Raw genomic sequence first — 13,858 nt, forward strand, 5'->3', positions numbered from 1 at the left:
CGTCATGATGCGCTGTGTTCTAAGATCTGTACATCCTTTAGCAATGTATACAGGTAAAAGAGCTCCGCGCGCGCGCAGCGGGCATAAAATAGCTCTCGCCCGCAAATATTAGTCACCATCGCAAGACTGACGTACACATACCTTTAAATGTACTTGACGCGCACATTATTAATGCAAACCATTGAGTCTATTTAAAAAATTCTTGTGAGCAGTAGTTGAAATGAAGCGTTTCACAAATGCATTTTGTTTTATAAGAAATATTTCGGTAACAGATGAAAAATCGAACGTTTCCAAATAGACTTAATTAAGAGCATAATAGCTAGATTCACATTCAAATGAAATTAGCCATTTTAAAGAGTTCTACAGTCGTTACTCGCATATGACGATGCAATGTGTGCAGCGAGATGAGTGTTTGCTGTATTGAAAATCTCCAAATTACGGATGTCAGGTATGAAAACATGTATCTACTACTGCATACATACCACTGAAAATATATGAAGAGAGTAACCCCTGCGGTGGCTGAGTGGACAGACCTCCAGCCTTCCACGCAGGCGTACCGGTTCGAATCCCGGTGAGGTTTGGGATTTTTCATTGAAAAATCCATATTGACACTTGTGGCACATAAGGTGGCATTTGGGGTTTTTCCGGGGTTCTCCCGTTTTCCCCATATTAGGCATTTAAATCATTCCCTCACCATTTTTCCATTCCATAGTATTCCCCGATCGCTGGCTGGCGACGCATGAAGAGATCTGACTTTGGGAAGAGTGAGTTGGCTTGCTCGAAACCTGGATATGCAGCGAATCTTAGTGCAGTCAGCCGGTGTGGGTTTGGGAATGCGCCTAGCTTGAGGTTTAGCGCAATAGATCGTAACAGATCGCAATGCTGGCCCATAGTGTCCCTTTCCGTAAATTCAATTCAATTCAATTCAATTTATTGAAAAATTAACGATAACTGCTAACTACCACCTTGCATCTAACTTTGCATACGAATAAAAAGGGTTGATCAACGACTAGGGAAGAACCGCGACTGTTTCTAGGTCAAGCAGCGTCGTGATAGATCATCTCCAGATAATAGATTCATAAACAAATGTTTTTTCTGACACCTTATATCGCTTCTAAAAGTTTGTAACGAAATCGTATGAAAACTGTACTATTCAATACCAAATAGAAAATTTCTTTTTTGTTTTCTTTACTTTGATAGCAAACTTGTTTATAATTGATGATTATAGCATTATGGATGTATACGTGTCTTGGTAACAAGCGTCTCTTGTATTGTTTTATATTTCTTTGCAAACTTCACAATGGATTTCTTTAGAGAGATCTCAATAACAATAAATTCGCTTTTATTTCTTTTCCGCCATCATAGCGACCCTGTAATTGTATGTTTTCTCCGTCGTAATTTCCACAGCGCTGGAACAGTCTTTGAGCGAGCAGTAATAGCTGCTATTAAGAAAGTTCCCTTCCCTCTAGCCGCCTTGTGTTTGCAGGAGGTGCTAGGGGTGTGTGTATAGATTTTAAAGTTTTAAAACATTCCGAGAGATGTGATTAAATTAACTTTACTCCTGACATATCCCAAGGAGACTTAATTCTATTAAGCGCAGCCTACACTTTCTTGAAATACTCGCTATCCTCGTCTCTCGCCACGCCTTCCCTTTCTTCAAAACGTGGTCGCACTCTGGAATAAGTTGTTTACGCAAAGGAACCGGACTAGCATAGGATCTCCGCATTTCCAACATTGCAATTTTTAACAAAGAAAAGTATAGGCCTATCTGGCTTGCTCTTCAAGGGCAGGACCCGAGATGGACCCATACGCTTAAGCAGATTCAGAATGAAAACAGACATAAACATACCATAAACACAGAAGCTTATGGTCAGGTTATTTAATGGGATCATTCACAATGATTTGCTTTCGCATCTACGTAGACATAACTAATACAGGGTATTAAAAATAACGTTTACAACGTTTCAGGTATGATAGAGGAGGTAAAAACAAACATCTGTTTTAAGTGACAAAACTTTAGCAGATGCGCCGTTTTGCTGACAGATAGCCCGAAGGATGGATGATTTGACTTCCGTCACAACACACACTGGTTAGTTCTGTTTGTGCACGACCATCTTGTAGGGCCTTATCTGTTGTCTAACAGTCTCCGTGGTGGTAATTATTTTGTTTTTCTACGCGACGTCCTACTAGAACTTTTAGAAAATATCCCATTGAACATCAGAGAACGAATATGGTTCAGCATGACTGTGCCCCTCCACACTTTGATCGTCGTGTCAGGAACTACCTAAATGCTACATTCCCCGATCGTTGGATTGGCAGGGGTGGGCCAGTACCGTGGCCACCTCGATCACCGGACCCAACCCCACTGGATTTCTTTTTTTTGGGGGGAGACGTGAAAAGTTTTGTGTATGAGACACCGATCGATACGACAGAAGACTTAGTTGCTCGCGTTGTTGAAGCTGCACATGTTATTCGAGACAATGTTGGCCTTTTTGAGATCTTGCAGACACTCCATAGTACGAAGGTACCAGTTGTGCAGTGCCTTCAATGGACGGCAGTTTGAGTATCACCTCTAAAATGACAATTGGTCTTGTTCTTTACGGATTATACTAACACTTACGTACATAATAAACGGCGCATCTGCTAAAGTTTTGTCACTTACAAAAGATATTTGTGTTTACACCCTCTATTATCCCTGAAACGTTGTAAACGTTATTTTTAACACCAAATAAACATTACTTGTAATTTTAAGCCAATTTTTCTACTATTCCTTTACTGTTTACATTTGTTTTTAAATTTTTTGTACTGCCCCTACTATTATATATTGCCCTTCAAGAATTTCGTTATTCGTTAGTTATAAGTAGACTTCGTGGAATTGCCACGAGAATCGTAAGGTTTACTACGTACGCGGTATAGACTGTATGAGAAGGGGACGTGCGACGGACGGAGTATGCCTCTTATGTAAACACTGAGCAGTATACTGGTGTTACAATAAAACTTGTATTCTGCATTCTAGAAATATAATGAATGATCATTGAAGTAGGAAATGCCTAAACATGTCAATACACAATTATTTTGTAGTGAGATATATTAACTCTTAAAATTTAATGTAATATACTCACATCATCCTTGAAGAGTTACGTACATTTTGAGCGACTGCCAAAGTGAACCTCCTCCGATGGTCACTCAAACAGTTTTTATATTGGGAAAATGTACGTTAAACATCACACGATGTAATTGGAGCAAATTTGAAGAACGGAAATTCACTACTTTTTAGTACACCAACTTCAGATATCTTGTCGTGACCTGATAATACATAATTTACAATACGAAGTTGTGAATAGGCAGACTTTTTAGCAATAATGTTTCTCAACTTACATTTCACTTTTTCTGAAATTAGTTAATTGTTATTTTGGATAACGGTTTGTGATACTTTAAGCACTATATTAAGGGCTTCTGAGAGTTGTAGTTTAGACGATTCTAATAGGATGATGCTTTTGGACACGATTTTAAAATTAGGATCAATGGACAGAATATCTTCCAATAGCTGTTCAGAAGGCAATGATTTTACAGCTGCAACAGCGGAACTGTCTGCGCTATCCAATGCATCAATTACCTCCATTATTTTGCCGTAATGTTGTGCATAATAATTAACAGCTTCCAACCACGTTTCCCAACGGGTCAAGACTAGCTGCGGGGGTAAGGGTATTCCAGGAGAAAATATTATTTGAAACAGCAACACTCTCATTGTGGCATGTTTGATTGAATTTTTGTCTGCACTGAACAAATGTTAAGCTTTGACTGTTTCAACCACAGTAATGCAAAAACAAGTGCTTACATAGATATACATTATCTATAGCTGCTCTATCTATTTGGACCGGTCACAACTCTTTAACATGAACTGCTTGTACTACGAGACCAAGCGGTCTCTCACCTTTTCTATATTACCGTACATCCGCAACCTGATTGCATGCTGCGTGTGGCAATTCAACGAAGTTTAGTTATAAGTCATTACTTGTGTTATTATTTTAATCATTGTACTTGTTCCTGAATCACGTATTTAACTTTTAACCGTAAATCATTGCTTGTAATATCATTTTGTTACTCTTAACTGTTCCACTGTTCATGAATTAAGTATTAATTTGAAAGTGAAAGTCAAACTTTGTTATATTAATGTACTATTGTTTATCTTTTTAAGGTCGTGTATTTACTATGAAACGGTTAGACATTCTTGTATATCTTTTGCATTGATTATTCCTCAAACATCTCATTAATCTTTAACAGGATCCATTCTTTCATTAAGGTGCATTCTTTTACATAATTCATGTGAATTGTAACTGTGACCACAATTTTACATTATAATTTTACTATAGTCTTTTGGTTATAAAATATGTATTTTGATGCCAACTATAACCCTAATATACCTCAGGGTGAAATAGGATTTATTAAATTGGATAATAAAAAAAACATTAGAGTGTACAATGAGCGAATACGGGCAATTGATTCAGTTCATTCTCCGCTTTGGACACGAATGAACCTAGTTTGTAAATGGACTGCACTCGACCAAATAAAATATTGGTACCCAACTCAAACGGAGTTCATACGGAGGCGTTAGAATGGACTGGATGTCCCACTCACCCGCGCGCTCACACATCCAGAGAGACGTTGAATGGTACCATAGCAGAGACTACAACACGCAGTGTTGCCATCCAGCGCATCGAATTTCGTGTAGCTTTTTATATTATTTCGTGAGATATTATGAATGAAATTTGTGAGATTGTAGAAACTAAAGTGAGAGAACAAATTTATTTTTAATATTTCCGTCTTTACTCATCATTAGGTGAAGACATTGAAGTTGCACCTTATTATAGGGTAAAGGTGCCTAATTCCATGATATTCCTAATCCCGTGGTAAAATTTCAATTGACTGCCATGTAGTTGTAGTCTCTGACTTTTAAGTTTTTGAAATATCTAATAGATGCCAAGAGATGTCTTCTTTTCAATTCTATTGACTACCCGTCTTTTGAATAAAAGCAGTCGACTGCAGAAGCTTTTGTTCAGTGAAAGGTGGTTGACCAGTAAGATTTTCTTTCTCTTGTGACCGCTCCTGAAGAAACATTTCATATTTGAGTTAAGAATTAATATAGCATTATAAAAATGATGTGTTACTGTAAATTAAGGTCAGCTGAATCATTGTGTATGATTATTTAAACATTATGAGACAATAACAATGCTACAGGAGCTTTCCCATTTTCGGCTTTATTTTCATATTTCTCCTTCCTGTTTCACTATACCAGTGATGCCAACGCTAAATTGTGAAAATTAATGTCTATGAAAGAAAATAATACATGGAAATAATAATAAAAATAATTTATAGAAAACATCAATTATAATTATAATAAAATAATAGAGCATATATTTGACTTAATTACTGCTGTTGTAAGGAATATAAATAATGATAAGTAATTGTGTTGTAATTAAATTTATTCAAATTTAATTTTGTATTGAATTTAACTTTGTTTATTTTGTTTATAATATATTAATATGTAATATGTATCCCTGTAGTTACACAAGTATTTTCTATGAAATTTCTCACTTAGGCCCTTTTTATATGTTGTAATTTCTTGCTTAATCAATATTAAAACAATATACCATGACTTTAATGTGTTTTTCTAAATTCACGTTTTTTTTTTGAGCAGTTAATAAGGTTTATTTTAGTATCACGGAATTAGGATATCACTCACGGAATTAGGAAACCACTATCACGGAATTTAGATCCCTGTCACGGATTTAGGAGCCACTATATAACAATGAAGAATCATATATTATATACCAAACTTGTGAAACTGTTGACACTGAATGTTGTAAAAACTGTACCTAAAAGGTCCAAAATAACGTCATTTAGGTGTTATTTGAAAATTTTTATTACAAATTTGGAAAAAATATAGACTTTATTAAATATGTCACGGAATTAGGCAACTTTACCTACATTACTATATCTGGAGTAACGTTTTCGTTTTAATTAAAGCATCATTACGTCCTAATTATTATTTATAATGAACACTATGTTATAATTTAATCTAATTATGGATCCTAAAGTTTAGAATTAAAAGATATTACCTTATTACATTGTGCTGAAGGGTCGTCCCTAATCCGCCCTAGCCATCGTTCTCTAATCCCTAATCAATAGATTACATTTTCTTGCTTCACTTGGTTTTTAAATACTTTATGGCAGCGCAGGAATACCCCTGCGGCGACTATTTCCATAGTAGGGGGTTAATTGCTGTCTTAATTTTACATGACTTCATCTCAATGTTACTTTTGGTTGGCATCTTCCGAATATATTCGCTGCACTACACTACATGAACTGCTTTATTTTTTCCACCACTGACTGTACAAATAGTTTTCCTAGAGGTTCGATCCGAGTGTATAATGACGAACTGCTCCACGGATTCTGAAGTGACGTATGGAAATCCCACATCATTATGCGATGACGAATCTCACAAGGGGCAGAGTCAAAGCTTCGATCAATCAATAGGAGCTTGACGTTCGGTAGGCTTACAGCGCAATTACACGTAGGTACCTTATAGAATAAAGTGTTGAGAATCACGACCTGAGAGGTCAGTAACTATAAAGCGTGAAGTAGGGTACTGAAATTATCAATTACATAGTCTAATAATAATTTCAGGTCCTTCATTATGGATCCATAGGTAGGGTAAGGTTGCCTATATCGCACCACTTTAGCATTTATAATTTTTATTGAACAATACAGTTTTTATTTCCTCCAGTCATTTACGAGATAAATTCCCAGAACATTTACCTTTCATGTAAAAAAAAATCCTTCAATTTGATTTAATATTTTTTAATTAAAATGATATTTTCGAAACACATGTCAGTGGTACCATTTATGCAACTAGTTTCCTAAATAGCACCTGCGGTTTCTTAAATCGCACCTCTTTATCTGCAGGGAACAGGATGAAGGAAAGCTTTTAGTATTGAACATATTGAAGAGCATTTGAATGAATAATGTAATAAATACAAATTACAAGTTTATTGAAATTAATGAAACAGAGTAACGCATCTTCAAATGAAATTGAAAAAAATAGAGCGTAAATTACGTAACATTTAAACTTTCTGAATGCGTTTTTTATTGTTACACATTTGCCATGTGCTTCACCAGGCAGTTCAGACTGTAAACTGCGTCACCTTTTCTCCACGATTACCTCGAAACCATCTAAGAACTGCTTCATGATATAGCTGTCTGAAATGATTTGAAGATAGAAACATCTACAGGCTGGGCCTATGAGTATTATGACGAGGAAGCTGAAACAGGAGCATACCATTTTCCCGAGATAATCTAGCTTCTAAATTTTTGGAATGGGTCGTATAGGTGGACATACAGAAGCAGCACTTTTTTCTTTGGCAGGTTTGAGTGGCAAATAAAATATTTGAGCTACTCGACAAATAGTTCACTGTTGATGTAACCTGACTCAGAGCAAACAAATAACGATCCTGGAGGAGCACCAGCTGATAATGAAGGATGCATTGTTTGACGTTTAAAAATTATCACAGGTGGCACAAAATACCTGGAGCACTTGTACAACATACACTTGTTGTATTAACGCCCTTTTTCACCACTTGATATTGCACCCACCTGATGCATTCCTAGTTGAGTTAAAATTTCTGGGGCCTTCTTTTGTACGGTTAGAATTGCTACAGTTGCTCATATCGCACCGGTGCGAATTAGGCACCTACAAAGTGGTGCGAATTGAGAAACTACGCCATAAGTTACTATTTCCTTCATTCTAGCCTATAATCATCACATGTTCGAAAATCCTACAAAGTTAAATGTTTTTTCATATCTCTTTAAACGAATAGCATCTTAAGATTATGGATTTCTTTGCATACAAATCCGTTATTTAGGTACAAAACGTTAGCTAAATATACATCCACCTGAGCGATTATATTAGATACACTATCACCATGCTACTGACATAAAGAAGTGGCAGAAATCAAGTGACATGGTAGAAGTTCATATGGTACATTGTAACAATATCACTAGATGCCACACTACTACAGTAACTTGTTTTAAACTAGCGTTGGTGCGATTTAGGAAGCGGTGCGATTTATGCTATTCTGCCCTATAAAACTACTAAAATTTATATGAATATAATCTTATTCACTACCATAGTAAAAGGTAAAGGTTTTGCCTCTGAAAAAAGAAGACGTTTATGAATACCGTCACATAAAGTATTTTTTGTACACCTGCATTGTAAACAGTCTTTATATTTAGACATTATTATACTACAGGCGTGAATAATTATCGTGCCGAGAAGCGTAGACCACTTACTAGCAAACATTCTAATGGGGGCAGACAAAAGTTAAATTTTTTTCTTTCACAATGTTAATAATGTCAAAAGTAGTGCTTATATAAAGTTTAGCTACCCCGACCGCAATTAGGAGGGCCGTAAAAGAAATAAGTTCGCCAGGGGCAGTTAACAGAAAAGAAACACAATTTCTTTGGAAAAATTTATTAGCACAGACATGGCAATTGTTGAGCTATTTTTCAACATATTCCCCATCAGAATTGAGGCATTAGTCATATCATGGGATCGACAGAGAAGTGCAGACGGCTGGGATCGGAAGCAATTAAAACATTAAAAAAACTAAATTCAAATAACATTCCAATACTAAAATATTACTAAAATATGAAGAAACAAGCTATGAGTCAAAGGGAATCCCATGCAAGTTATGTTATTTCTTTGGAAATCGCAATATCATTGAAGTGCTATAATGAAGGACAATTCATTAAAACATGTCTAAATAATGTTGCTAACATTATTTGTCCCGCATAATCTGATATTTTTAACAGTATGAAATTATTCACACGGACAATACAAAGGAGGATGAGGGATATTAAAACGTTAACTGAACGAGAAATAAAATAAAATATGCATAAACAGTGTTCTAATCTCTCGCTTTATGTGGAAACACAGATATTGATACAGTAGAATTTGTAATGTTCACCCGAGGAGGTACGAAAGATCTCTCTGTATAAGAATAATTGCTCGATATCATTGCACTCGAAGGAAATACAACAGGAGAGGAGTTATTCCAAGCATGAAAAAAATATATAAAAGAAATGAATCTGAACATGAAGCAAATTGTATCTGTAGTAACATACGGGACTCGAAATATGACTTTAAAAACGTCTACTAGGTGAACTAACGTGTTATTTAAGAGCTGGAAATAAGTTAGGAAATAAACGTTGCCATTGTACAACACACCAGACTGGCTTAGATTTATTTAAAATTCTCCCACTGAAAAATATCTATAGGTAGTCCTATCATAGGTCGCCTGCCACGACCCTACATAACTGCTATGTTTGGCTCTACATTCAGTGTATTTTCGAACAACTGTTTTCTAAACGAAAACTTCTGAAATCTAAACAAAATCGTGACTAACAGACGAAATTATACGAGTTGTATTAAGAGAGGCAATTTGTGACGTATTTTCCTACGTTGTTGTAATAAAGTAAAAATAAAAGTGAAATAAAATATAATCTCTCCATCTATAAATCAATATTGTGTAGTCTACGTCAGATGATTGGGTTGACAGTCCGCCATTGGGATCCGAATGGAGTGTGTTCTATATTCCTCGATTGATATTACATCTTATGTATTGCGGCTTGAGTCCAGTGATGTCATCGTGAGTACAAATTTGCCGACGGCTGCTCTATCCCCTCACTTACAATTTTATATTTATTGTTTGGTAACTGCTTTTGCAATTAATTTTCTTTTCCAATAATAGTACAACAGCAAGCGTGTCGTTATGCTTTTGTCACAAATTCTGAACTTAACGACATCCAAACATTGTTTTGCTAGGACAAAATAAAACTTGTATCTCTACCTCCATTATCGATTAGTGCTCTGTCATTCGTACTGTTGTTATGAGAACAATCGATTATCGATTGACCGATGTCACTTCCACAAGTTTACTACTGTGAGAAATACAAATCGTTTCTCCTATCCTCTCTCTATTCGTTCTACGAGAGAGTTCTTGTCTTTCCCATGAATCCTTTCTGCCCTCTTCATAAATCCTTCGTTTCTTATGTCGAAGTTACTATCTTCAACTTGCCATGGTTGGGGAGGTTACCGTAGCCCACCTAAGAAGACTTCCCGTCAGTGCCTTAAAGCCCACCTCCGAAGATGGATCCTGTCAGTGTCTTAAAGCCCACCTCCGAAGATGGATCCCGTCAGTATCTTAAAGCCCACCTCCGAAGATGGATCCCGTCAGTGTCTTAAAGCCCACCTCCGAAGATGGATCCAGTCAGTCTCTTAAAGCCCAACTCCGAAGATGGATCCCGTCAGTGTCTTAAAGCCCACCTCCGAAGATGGATCCCGTCAGTATCTTAAAGCCCACCTCCGAAGATGGATCCAGTCAGTGCCTTATAGCCCACCTCCGAAGACGGATATCGTCAGTGCCTTATAGCCCACCTACGAAGATATAGCCCACCTCCGAAGACGGATCCCGTCAGTGCCTTATAGCCCACCTACGAAGATATAGCCCACCTCCGACGACGGATACCGTCAGTGCCTTATAGCCCACCACCGAAGATATAGCCCACCTCCGAAGACGGATACCGTCAGTGCTTTATACCCCACCTACGAAGATATAGCCCACCTCCGAAGACGGATCCCGTCAGTGCCTTATAGCCCAACACCGAAGATATAGCCCACCTCCGAAGACGAATACCGTCAGTGCCTTATACCCCACCTACGAAGATATAGCCCACCTCCGAAGACGAATACCGTCAGTGCCTTATACCCCACCTACGAAGATATAGCCCACCTCCGAAGACGGATCCCGTCAGTGCCTTATAGCCCACCACCGAAGATATAGCCCACCTCCGAAGACGGATACCGTCAGTGCCTTATAGCCCACCACCGAAGATATAGCCCATCGCCGAAGACGGATACCGCCAGTGCCTTATAGCCCACCTCCGAAGACGGATCCCGTCAGTGCCTTATAGCCCACTTCCGAAGATATAGCCTACCTCCGAAGCCTTATAGCCCACCTCCGAAGACGGATATCGTCAGTGCCTTATAGCCCACCTACGAAGATATAGCCTACCTCCGAAGACGGATCCCATCAGTGCCTTATAGCCCACCTCCGAAGATATAGCCCACCTACGAAGACGGATCCCGTCAGTGCCTTATAGCCCACCTCCCAACACGGATCCCGTCAATGCCTTGTAGCCCACTTCCGAAGATATAGCCTACCTCCGAAGACGGATCCCGTCAGTGCCTTATAGCCCACCTCCGAAGACGGATCCCGTCAGTGCCTTATAACCCACCTCCGAAGACGGATCCCGTCAGTGCCTTATAGCCCACCTCCGAAGACGGATACCGTCAGTGCCTTATAGCCCACCTCCGAAGACGGATACCGTCAGTGCCTTATAGCCCACTTCCGAAGATATAGCCTACCTCTGAAGACGGATCCCGTCAGTGCCTTATAGCCCACCTCCGAAGATATAGCCCACCTCCGAAGACGGATCCCGTCAGTGCCTTATAGCCCACCTCCGAAGACGGATCCCGTCAGTACCTTATAGCCCACCTCCGAAGACGGATCCCGTCAGTGCCTTATAGCCCACCTCCGACGACGGATCCCGTCAGTGCCTTATAGCCCACCTCCGAAGACGGATACCGTATGTGCCTTATACCCACTATCGAAGATATAGCCCACCTCCGAAAACGGATACACATTACTTTATAAGCAAGAAGACGGATCCATTTAAGCTATATTCACTTTCTCTTTTTCAGTCTCTCTCAATGTGATTCTTGGTTGGCCTTTTCGACGTATTATTACGTCTTTCTCATCACTATGTATAGGAGTAGGTAACTTGGGAATTAACTGTTAAATAAAAACGCAACTCTCTATCGCTGCTACTGTTTGTATTCCCTTTATTGTCCTTGCCGTCTCCTTGTTGTTCTAATATTTACCTTGTTCTCCTTCTATTACCCTTGGTCTCTTTGTTTGCCACTTATTCTCCTTGAATTTTACTTGTTCTTCGTCTAGACCTATTCCCTTTTCCTTGTATTCGCCTTGTTTTCCTTGTCTTTCTTTCCTAGTTGTTCCCTTGTTCTCCTGTATTCCCCTTCTTCTCTATGTCGTGGCCTTGTTATCCTTGCAATACCTTCGTTCTCCCGTATTCTTCTCGTTATCCTTGTCTTCTTATTCTTGTCGCATTGCTCTCCTTGTCTTTCTCTTGTTCTCCTTGTATTTCCTTGAAGAAATGATTACACTTAGAAAAATAAGAAAACAAAGAAAATATGGCAGAATAAGAAACGAACGTATTCGGGAATTGTGTTAACTTCAGTGAATAAATGATTGGATAGCAAGAAGGAGACAAGAAAGGAACAGCCTTGAATGGGGACAGACTATCAATCAAAAGTTATACAAGATAATATTCCAACTGGCAAGATATCCCTGGGAAGATTACGGAAAAGATGGAACAACTTGCTTCCTAACAGGCTGGAAGTCTAGGATTAAGAGAAGAAGGAGAAGAAGAAGTAAAATTATGAACACATCGATTTCTTCTTCAATGTAGTGACCATTGGAAAACTTGTTTCGGCTCTCTCTTATGTAGAAATTTTCTTTCGTATCCATTACAATGAACGGCACGACATTCCAGACGTTCTTAGGCCATTTCTTCTGCTGCGTTATTTTGTTAAATAAAATCATTTCTTATTCTCTAACCTCTTTTAAGTCCATTGTTTACCCAGTAATTTTAAAAAGGAAACTGTGTCATGTTTAGAGCCATTTTACTTTCTGTCAGCAGCGAAATTCTGAGCTAAATAATGACAGCACTACAATAAAGTTTAGAGGTCGGTCTGCACCACAGAATTTTGGAAATATAGTGTAGACAACCCACAAAAAATGACAACGGGCTGTCAACTAATTCATAATTATTGATATTATTATAATAAAAAACTATTCTACAATTTTGTTTGCTTTAAATGCCAATTTCATTTGTGATTGACAGAGAGAAACACGACGCATTATTTTTATCGGAATTTTGGAGAGAAAACCTTTAAAAACGGTTCGTAGAAATCGGCAACATCTGTGATTGACCTGGATAAATTTAGTGCTCTGATCGGGAACTGAACCTAGGGACGCTTTCATGCTATTGATCGACCTGCTATTATCACTCCTCCAATAAAATTCTGCCGGTGCTTTCTCCATTACATAGTAAGTTGTCTGTGTTCACATACGTCTTTCAATTCCTCTGTGCTGATCATACTAGAAGGATTTTCAGATTTCATTTGAATGCGTTTTAAATGTGATAGAATTTTTACGATGACGATTTGCTCGATAATTTAGCAAGTGATGTGATATACATTAAACTATTGAAATGAATGAATATGTGGATGAATAAATGAATGAATAGATGGAAGAATAAGTAACTGTGTCCTATGTAGGACTAGGGCCTCCTGCGAGAAGAAGAAACACGTGTATGCGGCTCACGTGGTGAGCTACTCCACATGAGCAGATGATTTACAATCACACTTTAAGCCTTGTGTTAAGATTTACAAATACAGTTTATCAAAGTTTTTTAGTCTTTTTGAGATTGTTCACTAGATGACGCCAGTCCTTCCTGTCACGAGCGATGTTGGACCAGTGAACTCCTATTTTTTGCTTGAATGTGTCCGCCCATCTTCTTCTTGTACTGCTCTGTGTTCTCTTGCCTGCGTAGGGGTGTCACATGGTAGTTTCCTTGCCCATCTGCCTTGTTGCTGCCGCGCCAGGTGACCACCTTATAGTTTGACAACTTCAAATGAAACCCCGTAAAACACGCC

The sequence above is a fragment of the Periplaneta americana genome, chromosome 3 (genome assembly GCF_040183065.1).
Source record: "Periplaneta americana isolate PAMFEO1 chromosome 3, P.americana_PAMFEO1_priV1, whole genome shotgun sequence".
Classification (NCBI taxonomy): Eukaryota; Metazoa; Arthropoda; class Insecta; order Blattodea; family Blattidae; genus Periplaneta; species Periplaneta americana.